Genomic DNA, 15,194 nt, shown 5'->3' on the forward strand with positions numbered 1-15,194 from the left:
TACCTCTGTTTTGGTCTCCACCACATTCTCAAGAAAATAGCGCAACGAGTATTAGACAAACATAACTACAGCTTAAGTTTTTTGGCCTGTTTTGTTTAACCAAACCATGCCCTGATTGATTTGTTGTTGGGGTTGGTTTGGCCACGTGTTAATGTTGCTAATAGAACCAGCAGATACTGTAAAACAACTGACACAAGTTCAGTCTCTGTCCTTTTTCATTTGACTTGTGTGGTTTCGTTTTATGACGAGAATCCATGTGGAGAAACCTTAAAACCATTCAGCCAGATGTTTTTCAACTGATGCCCATATCCAAAATGTTCCTTAATATCCCTTTAGTGTTTGAACCCACATTTGTTTTATTCTTTTAAATATCTTTCTGGTTTTTGCAATTCATCCAGCGTCCACCTTGGTTCCATCTTTGAAAAGCAACAGGACATGATGATGATGATGATGATAAAGGCCCCTTGCTATCGAATATTGGTCAATGTCATGTCAATATGAATTTAAAATATCCTTTTTCATTTCATTTTCTTGACCACCTTGAAAATGTCTATTTTCAGCTTCTCTAATATGCTTTTTTATGCTTTTTATCATAATAAGCTGAATATCTTTGAGATCTTTTTTCAGTTTTCTGACATTATAGAGACAACCAAAAATGCTGGTTGCAGACCTCCCTCAGAGACACTGATAACTTGCTCAGTCAGTTGCATTGGAATAAGAGGCATTTTATTCAAACAACATTACCAGAAAGCAACATAAGTCAATGTATATCCTTTCACCTTTTACATTTTCCAACGTAAGACACAGTTACTAATGCATGACTGAGGTTAGTCCTTGGAAACTGTGCTGCAGTAGTCCCACACACTGTCACGAGTACATTTCCATGTGTTCTCTCCTCAAGGCAATGAATCAATCAAGCTTACATGCTATAAAAGCAAAAAGGGGGTGTGATTATTATTGCACTAAATACTATGTTGTCACAGTGCCATATTCTTTTTTTTGCTCTGCTGCTTCTTTTACTGCTGGTCACAGATGAGTGTTTTATGGCCCAACGGCCCCTAGTGCATGGTCCTGATGCAGTAATGGGGCCCTGGCATTCCCGTAAGACTGCTTTTTAAACAGACTGACATTGTAATTACGCCTGGCAAAGGTCTATGACGCAGCATAAAGTAGTTCGGCTATCTTCGTGCAGCTGTGTCAAAAATCCTGGAAGTCTGGGGCCACATAGCTGCAAGAAAATAACTCTGCACCCAAACTCACACGACCCTCATTGATGGCCCGGCCAGTGAAAACCATCCTGCATGGGTTTTTTCCCAAAATAACAAAGAAGAACAATGGAAGCGCCAGGCCGCAACCCACGCTAATCTGGACACACCTAGCGCAGCGTTCAACTGATGCTAGGCACGCTAATCCTAAATTGCTGCAACTATGTGGTTTTAATGTTCCAAAAAAGTAAGGAAGAAAGGGTGTTAGCCAGTTATGGGGTGGCTTATTGGACCCTGGTTGGAGACCCTGGACTGAGCAGAGGTCCGAGCAGTGAGGTCATCCAATCAGAATTCACAACGCTAGCGGGCGCTCTGTGGGTGGTGCACAGCAAGGACGGGGGCCAACTTATTTGCCGTCATACTTGTACCCCCATATTGGATTTCTGTGAAATAATATTTGGCTTTCCCGGTGACTCCTCCTGCCCAGTCCAGACTGGCTTCTTGGCCCCAGAAGCTAGGAGAAGCATGTGAAAATATCAAAGATAGCGCCGCAAAACCAACGAGAATGTGTAACAATACCCGGAGGCCAAACTTGTGTTCCCCTCTATTTCATCCACTGGCAAGCCTGACAAGAGTTTGATTTATCTGTAATTTATTCTGACATGACAGTCGGAAAATAATTTATTGTGTTTTCTAACTGAAATAAACCATGTCAGGATGATGTGAAAATTATAAATCACTTCAATAAGAAGCTACTTGGGAATAATAGATGTCTGTCTGCGGTGCTGCTACCATTGTGTAAACTTTCTGCAAAGCTCTTGTTCTCCTACCTTTAAGAATTGTTTATGAGGGGAATAAAGTGCAAGCAAGGCACTAAAGGTGATCTATGAGGAATCTCCGTCTAAGACAGGGGGCAATAATGGAAGAGGTGCTCTGCCATAAGTCTGTTACAAATGTTACCAGGCAGCATTGGGCATTCACGTCTCGTCTTACAGCTTCTTAACACTTACTGGGTTGGAAAGGGCGAAGGAAATCACGTTAGAAATGAGTGAGCCTCATTACCGCTGTAACTCCCAAGAAACTAGGGAGCACACCCCAGGGTCCCTCTTCAGTAAATTATTGTCACTTCAGCCGCTGAGAGCTGTCAGATTGCCTGTTAAACTGAAACCTTTAACATTTGATATGCTTGAATCTTCCTGAAGGAATGTCAATTTGTTCATATAACTGTTGTAATCTTCCTAATCTTGATAGGTTAAAATGTGCACTTTTCAGTTGTGCATTCAAAGTGAGCCACACACACTGATTTAAAACAGGGGGGCAGGACTTTATTTCCCTCAAGGGAACCAGGTTTTTATTTAAAGGTCTCCTATCATGCAAAATGCACTTTTTGATGTCTTTTATAGATAAATGTGTCTTCGGTGTGTCAGCAGACTCACAAAGTGTCCGAAAATACAACCCTCTCTCTTTTCCTCCTTACCCAAATCTCTAAAAACGGGGGTACAACGGAGCTGATCCAGATTTTCTGCCGACATGACGTAATATCGGAAATGTGGGCTGGCTTTACACCCACTGTTATGGTTTAGGTGTTTTGCTTTCTCCTCCTCCTCTCTGTCTTCTCTCTCTCTCTCCTGTGCAGTGTGGTGATCATTAGAAGGCGCAGCTGGTTCACAATGAGGAGCACCTGTACTCATCTAATCAACTCCTCCATAAAACCCTGGTCATGTTCACACTCCAGTGCCAGATAATTCCGTCTCACTCGGTAGAGCTGAACGTCGTAGTATCTTAGTTTAGTGTGATTTTCTCTTGCTGTTTTTGTTGAAGAGTAACCTTGTTTTTTCCTCTGTTTTTCCAGTGTCTGCTCGAGCCAGCCTGAGTCCTGCCACCGCCACCAGCGAGAACTAGATCCACCTTCATTTTGTGGATTGTTTTTTAGTTGCTCCTTTTTTCCTTAATTAAACTTTGTTAAAAGACTGAATCCATCTGGTCTCTGCCATTGTAGGTCCTGAACTTTTGACCCAGCCCTAACATAATTATCTGGCCATAAAACATGGACCCGGCAGAGACTGAATTTTTTAGGCAGGCCCTGTCCTCACAGGGGGCGCTCATGGGTCAGCACAAGTCCGTCCTGAGAAGCTTGAATGAAAAACTTGAGCAACTCACGACGGGTATGATTCAGCTGAGCGGCCGCATGGAAGACGCGGTGACCCGGCTTACCCAAGATCCTGTTCCAGTCCCTCCAGCTCCTTCTCCCGTTTCACCGTCTGCTCATCCAGCAACACTGAGTCCAGGTCTCCGGGAGCCACATATTCCCATCCCCGCTAGGTATTCAGGCAATCCAGGGACATGCAGCCAATTCCTTCATCAGTGCTCGTTAGTGTTCAGTCAGCAGCCAGTTACATATGCCTCTGATCAGTCTAGAGTAGCTTTTGTTATGAGCCTTCTTTCTAAGAGAGCCTCCGCTTGGTCGCTGGCAGTTTCTTCTAACAAGCCTTACCTGTATTCAGATTATAATGCGTTCTCCGGAGAGCTGCGTAAGGTTTTTGACCACCCTGTTAGGGGTAAGGAGGCAGGCAGCCAGCTTCTCTCGCTCCGTCAGGGAAGAGACTCAGTTTCCCAATATGCCCTTGATTTCCGTATTTTAGCTGCAGAGTGTACTTGGGACCAAGCGGCTTTACAGAGTGTGTTTTAAGAGGGTTGGCGGACGAAATCAAGGACGAATTAGCCGCTAGGGACGAGACTTCCGACTTAGAGGAGTTAATTAGTCTGGCTATTCGTCTAGATAACCGGTTGAGGGAGAGACGTAGGGAGAGGTCAGTCAGGCAGAGGGCCTTTTTCCCTTCCCCCCCTTTCCTGTGTGTCACCAGCTGTTCCTCGCCCACCTCCGGAGCTCGCCAGTGTTCGTTTACCATTCTCGCCAGCATCTCAACCCACGTCTCACCAGGAGGAGCCCATGCAGATCGGTCGGATGAAGTTGACTGAAGCAGAGCGCCAACGCAGGTTCCGCCTGAGGTTGTGCAACTACTGCGGACAAGGGGGCCATTACATCGCGGGGTGTCCCGAGATGCCAAAAGAGCGGGCTCATCAGCCATAAGGGGAACGCTGGTGAGCCATTCTTCCATTTCCTTATCCCCTGGTTGTCATATTCAAATCCCAGGTATGTTACAGGACACATATCCCCTCCAGGTCCTCGTTGATTCTGGAGCTGATGACAATTTCATTGACTCTGGCATCATCTCTAAGTTGTCCATTCCCACCGTTGAACTGGCTAATTCTAAAGAAGTGTTAGCATTAGATGGCAGACTATTAGCTGAGGTCACACACCGCACAGCTCCCATTACCCTGACCATATCCGGTAATCATCAAGAGACTGTAGAACTTTTTGTTATCTCCTCTCCGCTGTCACCTGTTCTCGGTTTACCCTGGCTTAAACTTCATAATCCCCAGATAGATTGGGCATCTGTTTCCATTACTGGTTGGAGTAATCACTGCCACTCACATTGCCTAGGATCAGCTAAAACTGCATTTTCTTCCCCATCCCCAAGTCCAGCTGAGGAGGTCGATATCTCATCTATTCCTAGCGAGTACCATGATCTTAAACTTGTGTTTAGCAAGGATCGTGCCCTCTCTCTGCCACCACATAGGCCCTACGACTGCGCTATTGAGCTGCTCCCTGGTGCTCCCTTACCCACAAAAAAACTGTACAACCTCTCCAGGCCGGAGAAAGAGGCCATGGAGAAGTATATTGGGGAATCCTTGTCCACTGGCATCATTCGTCCTTCTTCCTCACCTGTGGGAGCGGGTTTTTTCTTTGTGGACAAAAAAGACAAGTCCCTGCGTCCTTGTATTGACTTCAAAGGTCTAAATGACATTACCGTCAAAAACAAGTATCCTCTCCCGCTCATTGACTCTGCTTTCGGCCCATTGCATGACGCTGTTGTCTTTACTAAACTTGACCTTAGAAATGCATACTACTTAGTTCGCATCAGAGAGGGTGACGAGTGGAAAACAGCATTTAATACTCACCTGGGTCATTTTGAGTATTTAGTCATGCCTTTTGGGTTAACAAATGCTCCAGCTGTGTTCCAGGCCCTTATAAATGATGTTTTGAGGGACATGCTAAACCACTTTGTCTTTGTTTATCTAGATGATATCCTGATTTTCTCAAAGTCTTTAGATGATCATGTTTCTCATGTCAAATGTGTGCTCCAGAGACTCCTCGAGAACAGACTGTTTGTTAAGGCTGAGAAATGTGAATTTCATGTGTCATCTGTTCAATTCCTGGGTTTCATCGTTGAAAAGGGGCAGTTAAAACCTGACCCAGCTAAAGTGAAAGCAGTTCGGGACTGGCCGGTTCCATCAACCAGGAAGCAGCTGCAGAGGTTCCTCGGGTTTGCAAATTTCTCTAGACGTTTCATTAAGAACTACAGTCGTATTGCTGCTCCTCTAACCCAGTTAACCTCTATCAAACTGCCTTTTGCCTGGTCCCCTGCGGCCGAGTCCTCTTTTGGTAAACTAAAAGATTTGTTTTCCAGCACTCCTGTCCTCATTCACCCAGATCCAGAACTCCAATTTGTGGTGGAGGTTGATGCCTCGGATCTAGGTGTCGGGGCAATCCTTTCCCAGCGCTCGTCCCAGGATCATAGACTCCACCCCTGCGCCTACTTCTCTCGACGCCTCACACCTGCAGAGAGGAACTATGATGTGGGGAATCGGGAACTTCTAGCCGTTGTGCTAGCCCTGCAGGAGTGGCGACACTGGTTGGAGGGTTCTGTATGTCCGTTTATCATTTGGACCGATCACAAGAACCTATCCTATTTACGTTCTGCTCACAGGTTGAACTCCCGTCAGGCTCGGTGGAAACTGTTCCTTGGAAGGTTCAATTTCACTCTGACTTACCGCCCTGGATTAAAGAACACCAAGCCAGATGCTCTCTCCCGCCAGTTTTCACCCCCTGTTGAAGAGAGCTCCGTTGAGACCATCATCCCTACCTCCTGTGTGGTTGGAGCGGCCAGGTGGGAGATCGAGCAGACCGTTCAGGAGGCCCTCCAGGAACATCCTGCCCCAGCGGCCTGTCCTCCCGATCGGCTGTTCGTATCTTCCTCCGTGAGATCTCCAGTGCTCCAGTGGGGGCACTCTTCTAAAGTTGCCTGTCACCCAGGTTTTCACAGAACTTTGACCCTAATCCAGCAGAAGTTTTGGTGGCCGACCATGTCTGCTGACACCAGGGCTTTTGTCTCTGCCTGCTCTGTCTGTGCCCGCAGTAAATCCTCTCACCGTGCTCCAGCTGGCCTCCTACGCCCTTTACCCATACCTAACCGCCCTTGGTCGCACATTGCTGTGGATTTCGTTACAGGACTTCCTCCGTCAGAAGGTAATACAACCATCCTCACCATTGTTGATCGTTTCTCTAAGTCTGTCCATTATGTCCCCCTGCCCAAGCTGCCCTCTGCTCTGGAGACGGCAGACCTCCTAGTGTCCCATGTTTTTAGGCTTCACGGCATTCCCCAGGACATTGTCTCAGATCGGGGTCCCCAGTTTGCTTCCCGGGTTTGGAAGGCATTCTGTCAGGCACTGGGGGCCACGGCAAGTCTCTCCTCGGGTTACCATCCACAGACTAACGGCCAGGCAGAGCGGGCCAACCAGAACCTAGAGGCAGCCCTACGTTGTGTCGCTGCCCGTCTCCCCGCCTCTTGGTCTTCGCACTTGGCATGGGTGGAATACGCCCATAACTCCCTGGTCAGTTCCGCCACAGGTATGTCCCCTTTTATGGTCTCTAACGGCTTCCAGCCCCCATTGTTCCCCAGCCAGGAGACGGAAGTGACCGTTCCCTCAGTCCAGGCCCATCTCCGTCGTGCCCGCCGAGTCTGGCGGGAAGCCCGAGCAGCCCTCACCCGGACTGCTGCCCGTAACCAGAGGCTGGCAAATCGCCACCGAACCCACGCTCCAGACTACCAGGTCGGCCAAAGGGTCTGGTTATCTGCTCGGGACCTGCCGCTCCAGACTGAGTCGCGCAAGTTGGCCCCAAGGTATATTGGTCCATATACAATCGAACGTGTCATAAATCCCAGTGTCGTCCGCCTTAGCCTTCCTCCTGCTCTCAAGGTACATCCCTCATTCCACGTGTCTCTGCTCAAGCCCTTTGTCTCTAGTCCTCTCTCTCCTCCGGCTGACCCCCCCCCCCACCTCCCCGGATCATTGATGATCACCCTGCATTTACAGTACGCCAGCTTCTGGACATTCGCCGGCGTGGTCGGGGTTTCCAATACCTTGTGGACTGGGAGGGATATGGTCCTGAAGAACGGTCCTGGATCTCTAAGGCCCTTATCCTGGACCACACCCTCCTGGAAGATTTCTATAGGGAATTCCCTGACAAGCCAGGAAGGCCGCCAGGAGGCGTCCGTTAGGGGGGGGGAGTACTGTTATGGTTTAGGTGTTTTGCTTTTTCCTCCTCCTCTCTGTCTTCTCTTTCTCTCTCTCCTGTGCAGTGTGGTGATCATTAGAAGGTGCAGCTGGTTCACAATGAGGAGCACCTGTACTCATCTAATCAACTCCTCCATAAAACCCTGGTCATGTTCACACTCCAGTGCCAGATAATTCCGTCTCACTCGGTAGAGCTGAACGTCGTAGTATCTTAGTTTAGTGTGATTTTCTCTTGCTGTTTTTGTTGAAGAGTAACCTTGTTTTTTCCTCTGTTTTTCCAGTGTCTGCTCGAGCCAGCCTGAGTCCTGCCACCGCCACCAGCGAGAACTAGATCCACCTTCATTTTGTGGATTGTTTTTTAGTTGCTCCTTTTTTCCTTAATTAAACTTTGTTAAAAGACTGAATCCATCTGGTCTCTGCCATTGTAGGTCCTGAACTTTTGACCCAGCCCTAACACCCACGGCCCTATCAGAAACTTCGCTATCAGAAACAATGCGCAACGTTTTGGAAGTAATATGGTCTGTGTTTACACTAGCAAGCATCGCTAACACTCAGAGCTAACGCTGTACTAGAGAGAGTATGTGTAAAAAATCAGGATATAAAAAGGGAGTCACCTTGTGGTAAACCCGCGAGAGAAAAAGCATTTGAGCTTCATGCCGTTTCAGAAATAATCCTTGATGTGGTTTGGAACATAATATGGCGTTTAATCACGACAGCGTTTTGCTGAGTATCTCGGTATTCTCCTGTATGAGCTCTTCTCTCGGCTCTCGTTTTTTTATTTATTTTAATTTTAATTATTTTAAAGCTATGGACCCGGATTCAGCACTTCTCTAACAGGGCTGAAATAGAGGGGTATGAGGCATGGCTAAAATGGGCGATCTGTTTGGTATTTTGAGCAAAACACTTCATAGACATGTTTTTTATTTATCTGAGGCATATAATATATGCCTAAGATAAATAGGAGACATTTAAGACACACTGTTATCATAGAGGAAGTTGGGCCTTTTTTGAACTGGTTGCTGTTTTCAGGTATGTCTTTTCCTACTGTGCACATATTTTATTTGCATTGTTATTTCAGTTTTTATCGGAAATACCACTGGCAAGTTTAAACTAAGGAAGAGGATACATCAGAGCAAATTATCCTGGTTCTCAATAGCTTTAACATTAAATAATAAAATGGTAGCTAAATCAAGTTCTAGACGTTACGTCTAATACTGGAGCCAATAGCAAGCTCCAGAAATTGTCCACATACTGTGGTTTCTGTTACTGCTGCCTAATAAGCGCTTACCTAATCATTTCAAGAATATTTGTGAAACATGGTCTTGATTCCACTCAAATGACAAAGCCCCACAACACAGTAGATCTACATCACCCGCATCCTGTAATTGTATATAATGGAAATTACCAAATTCTGACTGTGAAAAAAAGTCTTAGCAGTAATAACAGAAGAACAAAGCAAACCTAAGCAGCCTTAATTTTGCCTCAGAGGCAACAGAGGCACTGGCACGGACACAGTCAAATCAAAACGGAACACCGTCAAGGTCACAGTGCCACAATCCACTCATGGGAAGTGGGAGATGTTGAACCAGATGTTTTTCATATTGGTTTTGTGGCGTGGACTTGACGAGTGCTCTGTTATATTAGCGCAGCATGCTGTGCATCTGAAGGAATCGCATTCAATTTCATCTCTCCCTAATTACAAACAATAAGCACTCACTCTCTTAGCGTACATTTACACGGATCCCTCTTAGGACCTACACCGGCGTACGTCGTCAACCACCCCAACAGTACCCCTTTCAGAGCTAATATTGGTGTGTTTCAGTATCCTCCAAAGGTCCATTAAAAACTCACATTCAACAACATCATTTAGACAATTTATATTTAAGGATCAAGCAAAAGCAGCATGGGTTTCATTTTCTTGAACGCAAAACAATTCTCACGAGAAATAGAAATGGAAACCAAACACTAAAACCTTGCAAAATAAATAGCTTTTATGATTAACTTTATTGACCTGAACCGGAGGTGGGAATATTTAGGACTTTCCAACCTGGACATGGTCAAAAGCCCTTGATTGCCGGGATATTTTATATTTGTCCTGCTGTGCCCTCTGTGCACCTGGCTGCATAAATAAGACAGGATACGTGGTGGGTTTCTTAATGATGTTTGGAAGCATGGTACGGTCATGAAAGTAATAAATAATGAGCAGATCCTGTCCAAAGTATGCACTCTCATGTGAATGAATGTGACATTGTCCAGCTCTGTCAGATACATTTGTGTTTGTCCTCTGTCTCCTTTACCTTTTTCCTATTACACATAGTACATGCACACGCACACACATATTGTGTTGTCCCAGCTTGGGAACAAATGAAAGTGGACATGAAGTTAATGACATTAAAAGGAGTCCAACATTGGCTGTCTCCATTGCCCTATACCTCTGTGTCCCTCTGTCCTGTCCCTCACTTTCAATGATAAAGTGGGTTGTTTCTCCATTGCTTTTACTGCAGAGATGTCAGAGAACATTCATGCTCCGTCATTTGTCTAAATCAGTGCACTTTGATGTGCAACACCCTAGTTAGAAAATAGCGGTTTTGGCACTGTTACAGAGAAGTGGTTCAGTTAAACCTCTGCCAACAAGGTGACGTTTTTGTTTGTCTGTTTGTCATCAGCATTACGGAAAAAAATTGCCCCATTTTTGTGTTTGTGGCATGGGCCAAGGAAGAAGCCATTACATTTTGGAGCAGATCCGAATCATGGGGCACATACATGCATTATTTTTTATCTATGGAAACGGCCTTGGCAGAGGTCTCCACTCTCTTAAGTGCCCTTCCAGTTTAAAGTATTTTGTTTTAGTTGCCCAGCTCATAATTTCCTCTGTAGTACTTATAAAGGTTAATTATCTCCGCCATTGGGGTTATGTTTCCTTTTCAGTTTGTCGTTTGCATGGTTGGTCTGTTTGTCAGCAGGATAACAGAAGAACTACAGGCCTGATTTTCATTGATCTTGGTGGACGGGTGAAGTATGGGCCAAGCAAGAACCTATTACATTTTGAAACAGATATTAATCCTGATGGATACACAATTTACTGATAACATTGCCAGACAGGGCTTATAGTCTCAGTTGGGTTCAGGGCTCTCTTTGCGTTCTTTGTATATTGTGTATATATAAAAAAATGACAAGACATTAACAAAAAGAGCAAAATGCAATTTGTTGTTGTTGTGTTTTGTGATATAAGACATTGTTCCATGAATGACCAGCAGTCGCTTAGCTTAGTTTAGCTTTGCTTAGCTTAGCAAGAGACTTGAAACACCTAACCTTGTTCTGTCCAAAGGCATACAGACACCTGTAAAACGTATATCTTGAGCCTATGGTATATAAAAACTGTAAGAGTGTGAATGAATATATGAATGTTACTGAAGCAAAGACATTTGAGCTGTTGCGCTTGATATTTACTGTACAGACATAAGAGTGACAGATATTCTCAATATCAAATTAAGCATATTGTCCAAAATAACTCATTCATAATGAGTCATTTATTTATCCAGGAAGATGACCATTGAGTGCTCTCAATAAAGCAATTTGTGTTTCAACATTTAATTGAGACCACTACATTTAGGTGACTTAAATGTAGATTGACAACTGAGATTGCTCTTTGAGACAACTTCATAAAAGTGACTTGGCCATTGATATCATTTTCAAATCAATGCGCAGACTGTTAGGAGCTACTGACAGATTATCACTGAGAGGTAAACTAAATAAGCAACAAAATCTGAGGTGAAATAAGTTCCACTGACCACTTCAGCACAACACACACACAGAAAAAGAAACAAAGTCTAGGCACAGTGGAAAATGTGCTGTCATTTGGTATCATTCTCTGAATCCTGTCTGGCCAGTTTTTTTGAAAACAAGGCCAATGGAAACAAGTGCTGCTCCGGACCTCCAGAGATCCCGTTATACTGCACTTTTCGAAATAAAACAGGCATAAACTGCTACCAACCAACCTATCATCTTCATATAACGTTACACATTCTCTTTATGAAGTACATTTGCACATTCATGACTCACCACTTTCATAGAGAGCATCTCCATCCCGCGTCAGAGTTCTCCTCCTTTAACCATCACCCTTTCACCCCAGAAGAGGGTTTATATTCCAGTTCAACGAAATACGCCAACAGCCCTTAAGCCACATAAATGCTTCTTATTTTCAACCTCTCTATGTCTCTTTTATAAGGGTTCTGCCAGAGCAGGACGGTTCTTTGGGTTTCGGAAAGAAAAGACCCAACGGCTGCCAAAAACTATCAGTGGTTGAGAAACAATGGCACGTCCTGTGTGATTCTCACTGCTGCTCGAACCCCAGACGTCCTCCTAGCTGTAATCCTCTGTTCCTTTTATTTGTCAGATCATGGTTGCTTCCTCGGATTGGTTGTGTCAGCTTTGGCCGAGCAACGCTGAGACGACCTGACCAACATGGTCGCGTCTCTTGCCAAAAGTACAGGGAAGAAAGGAAGAGGGAATGAGAGAAATGCTTTAATTGCTGCAAGAATCTGGACAGTTTGGGGAAATTTGTTTGGGAAATGTGCGGGTAATAAGACAGAGGCGACACGAAGAGTGACAGTGTGATCCAGAGGACTCCGATTTGCTGCACTTCCACTTGCAACTTGTGTGGTAGACCTTCTCTGGTGGGACCCGGACCCACTGGGACAATGGCGGAGATTCGTAAGCGATTATAAAAGTGTGTGTGTTTGTCGCAGTCACAGGGGGTGGTGGCGGTTATGTAGATGCAGGGGAAAGCCATTGGTAATTGGCGGAAAGAGGTCCCCACGTCCAAGATTCAATGAGAAACAATTGAGGAAAGATATCCTGTTTCCATAGACATGAAGTCAACAAATCCCAGCCTCCTAAATCCGTGTATCTACCGTCCATTTGTTTTTCTTTATTAAACAAGTAAACGGAAGAGCGTCTGAGAGGCCTTTTTGCTTTTTACCTTACTAAATGGTCAAATGGTCATTGGAGCGAGGGGCGAGGGGCGGGGCGAAACTCACAGAAGTGATTTCAAAACAAAAGCACTCGTGTGCTTGGAACGGTGATAATATTATAAACAAGGTGAATTTAGCGATCACAACGAAAACAGCCAAGACACATATTGAGCCCAGAAAATGAATGTTATTACGGGCTGTAAATATAATAAGCCGATGTCTAAAATGGACAACTTTGTTAGGAGATTTAAACTATGCAGCGATTCTACACTGCGGTCAACTCAGCCGTCTCTCGAGTTTGTTATTATTTTTTCTGCCATTAGTTCTTCTTGAGATTGACACTGTTGGACTCAGTACTAGTGAAACTACCCCCACAAGTACTATGAAGTACTTTTACTGTGTACTTTTTGAGTAATCCTCTGTCAATGTCCCTTCCTGAGTACAAGAATGCATGTTTCTTTGCTATTTTGAATAAGCGTTAAAACACCTTTCTTCATGAGACTTATATTGTTGGACAGAGTATTTTAAGAGGATATGGTAGACATGATATCAGCAATACTTCCAGTCAGTACTCCAGCAGCAGCATTTTTACCCCTTGGAAAGTCTTTAGAGACTGGCCTGGATAGCTGGTCACAACTATCCTTCAGCAAAGTGACAAACCCTTGTAACTCTTGTTGGCCTCTTATGATGCTGCTATGACCAGCTATACAGGCCAGACTCTAAAGACTTTCCAAGGTGTAAAAATGCTGCTGCTGGAGTACTGACTGGAAGTAGTGCTGATATCATGTCTACCATATCCTCTTAAAATACTCTGTCCAACAATATAAGTCTCATGAAGAAATGTTTTTTTAATGCTTATTAAAAGAAAAACATGCATTCTTGTACTCAGGAGGGGACATTGACAGAGGATTACTGGAAAAGTACACAGTAAGTACTTCATAGTACTTGTGGGGGTATAGTTTCACTAGTACTGAGTCCAACAGGATCAATCTCACGAAGAACTAATGGCAACAAAAAATAATTCCCTCATCAAACTGAGCAGAAGTGGCTTGATTTTGTTCTCAGCAGAGGACTTTGACAGAGTATTTCTAAAAGAATACACAGTAAAAGTACTTCAATGTATTGTTAGTAGTAGGCTAACTAATACCAAGTCAAACAGTATCAATTTCATTAAGAACTAATGGTAAAATTGTGTTTTTATCACTCATCAAAGATAGCAGAAAAACATGCATTATGTACTATGACAGAGGATTACTCACAAAGTACACAGTAAAAGTACTTCATTTTATTTCTGGTAGAAGTCAAACTAGTACCGAGTCCAAGAGTGTCAGTTTTATTAAGAACTTGTGGTAAAGAATATTTGTATCACTCATTGAATATATCGGGGGAAAAAATGAAGAGCTGCTGATTTGAAAAAACAAACGGCTGAGTTGACCGCAGAAGCGCTGTAGTTTAAATCTCCTAACAATGTTGTCCATTTTAGACATAGGCTTATTATATTTACAGCCCTTAATAACATTAGTTTTCTGGGCTCAAAATGTGTCTTGGCTGTTTTCGTTGTGATCGCTAAATTCACCTTGTTTATAATATTATCACAGTTCCAAGCAAACGAGTGCTTTTGTTTTGAAATCACTTCCGTGAGTTTCGCCCCGCCCCTCGCTCCAATGACCATTTGACCATTTAGTAAGATAAAAAGCAAAAAGGCCTCTCAGATGCTCTTCCGTTTACTTGTTTAATAAAGAAAGACAAATGGACGGTAGATACACGGATTCTCCTAATCACACTTGGAAGTGTGATTGTTTTTTGCTGGTAAATATGAAAATAAGCGTAATGTTACTTGATGAAATGTTTTATTTAGTTAACAAGGTGATTGTTGTGAGAAACTATTGATTATTTTTTAACAAGAGGCGCGTTCACACCGGAGTACTTTTACCCGTACTTTTCCCGTTTAGTTCCGATAGTGCCTGGAATTTTGCGTTCACACCAAAAAGAGTACATGGTTCCGAGAACTTTTACCCCCATTTTTAGTGCCTGCTAGAGAGATGGTACTATCCTGGGGAGAAAAAAGTACCAATTTCTGATTGGCTGGGCGAATTGCAAACCACGCCCCGTAAAACTCTGAAAAGTTTTGTGAAGCCGCCATTGTATTTGCTGGCATTAGCATTATTAGCATTAGCCCCGCGCACCAACGGAGAGCAGGGTTGCCAACTCTCACGCATCTGGCATGTGACACACGCTTTCACTCTCAATCTCACGCTCTCATGCTGCCCAAACTATTCTCACGCCAAAAACAAGATGAACAGGCGATCGTTTTTGGTTGGTTATTTACAATGTTGAGTTGACAGCTGCTCAAGCTGTCGATCCGCTCCCTCCCTGCCCCCACCACTCTTAACAACGTTAACAGACAGCAGAGCAGTGGGAGCCGGTTGGTCAATCCCCCGACCCGTATTGCGCATGCGTAGATCTAAGATCCAGTAGAAATTATAAAGTAAAAGTCTGCTGCTTATTGTTCTACTAGGCCAAAATAGAGTCAAAGAGTATATGAGTATATGAGTATGTGAGAGTGTGTTAATTAATATATTTGGCAGTTTGGAGT

At 44.2% G+C, this 15,194-nt stretch overlaps 2 long non-coding RNA genes across 2 annotated transcripts; both read left to right on the top strand.

The window, feature by feature from the left end:
* The first annotated feature begins 2,781 nt into the window (after positions 1–2,781).
* Positions 2,782–3,180, top strand: LOC117480098. Its single transcript, XR_004555635.1, has 2 exons — positions 2,782–2,964; positions 3,058–3,180. It is a non-coding gene; the product is annotated as an uncharacterized LOC117480098 (long non-coding RNA).
* Positions 3,181–7,698: 4,518 nt separating this feature from the next.
* LOC117480099 lies at positions 7,699–8,029 on the top strand. The gene is made up of 2 exons (XR_004555636.1): positions 7,699–7,813; positions 7,907–8,029. It is a non-coding gene; the product is annotated as an uncharacterized LOC117480099 (long non-coding RNA).
* Positions 8,030–15,194: the final 7,165 nt, after the last annotated feature.

The sequence above is a fragment of the Trematomus bernacchii genome, unplaced genomic scaffold, assembly GCF_902827165.1.
Source record: "Trematomus bernacchii unplaced genomic scaffold, fTreBer1.1, whole genome shotgun sequence".
Taxonomy (NCBI): Eukaryota; Metazoa; Chordata; class Actinopteri; order Perciformes; family Nototheniidae; genus Trematomus; species Trematomus bernacchii.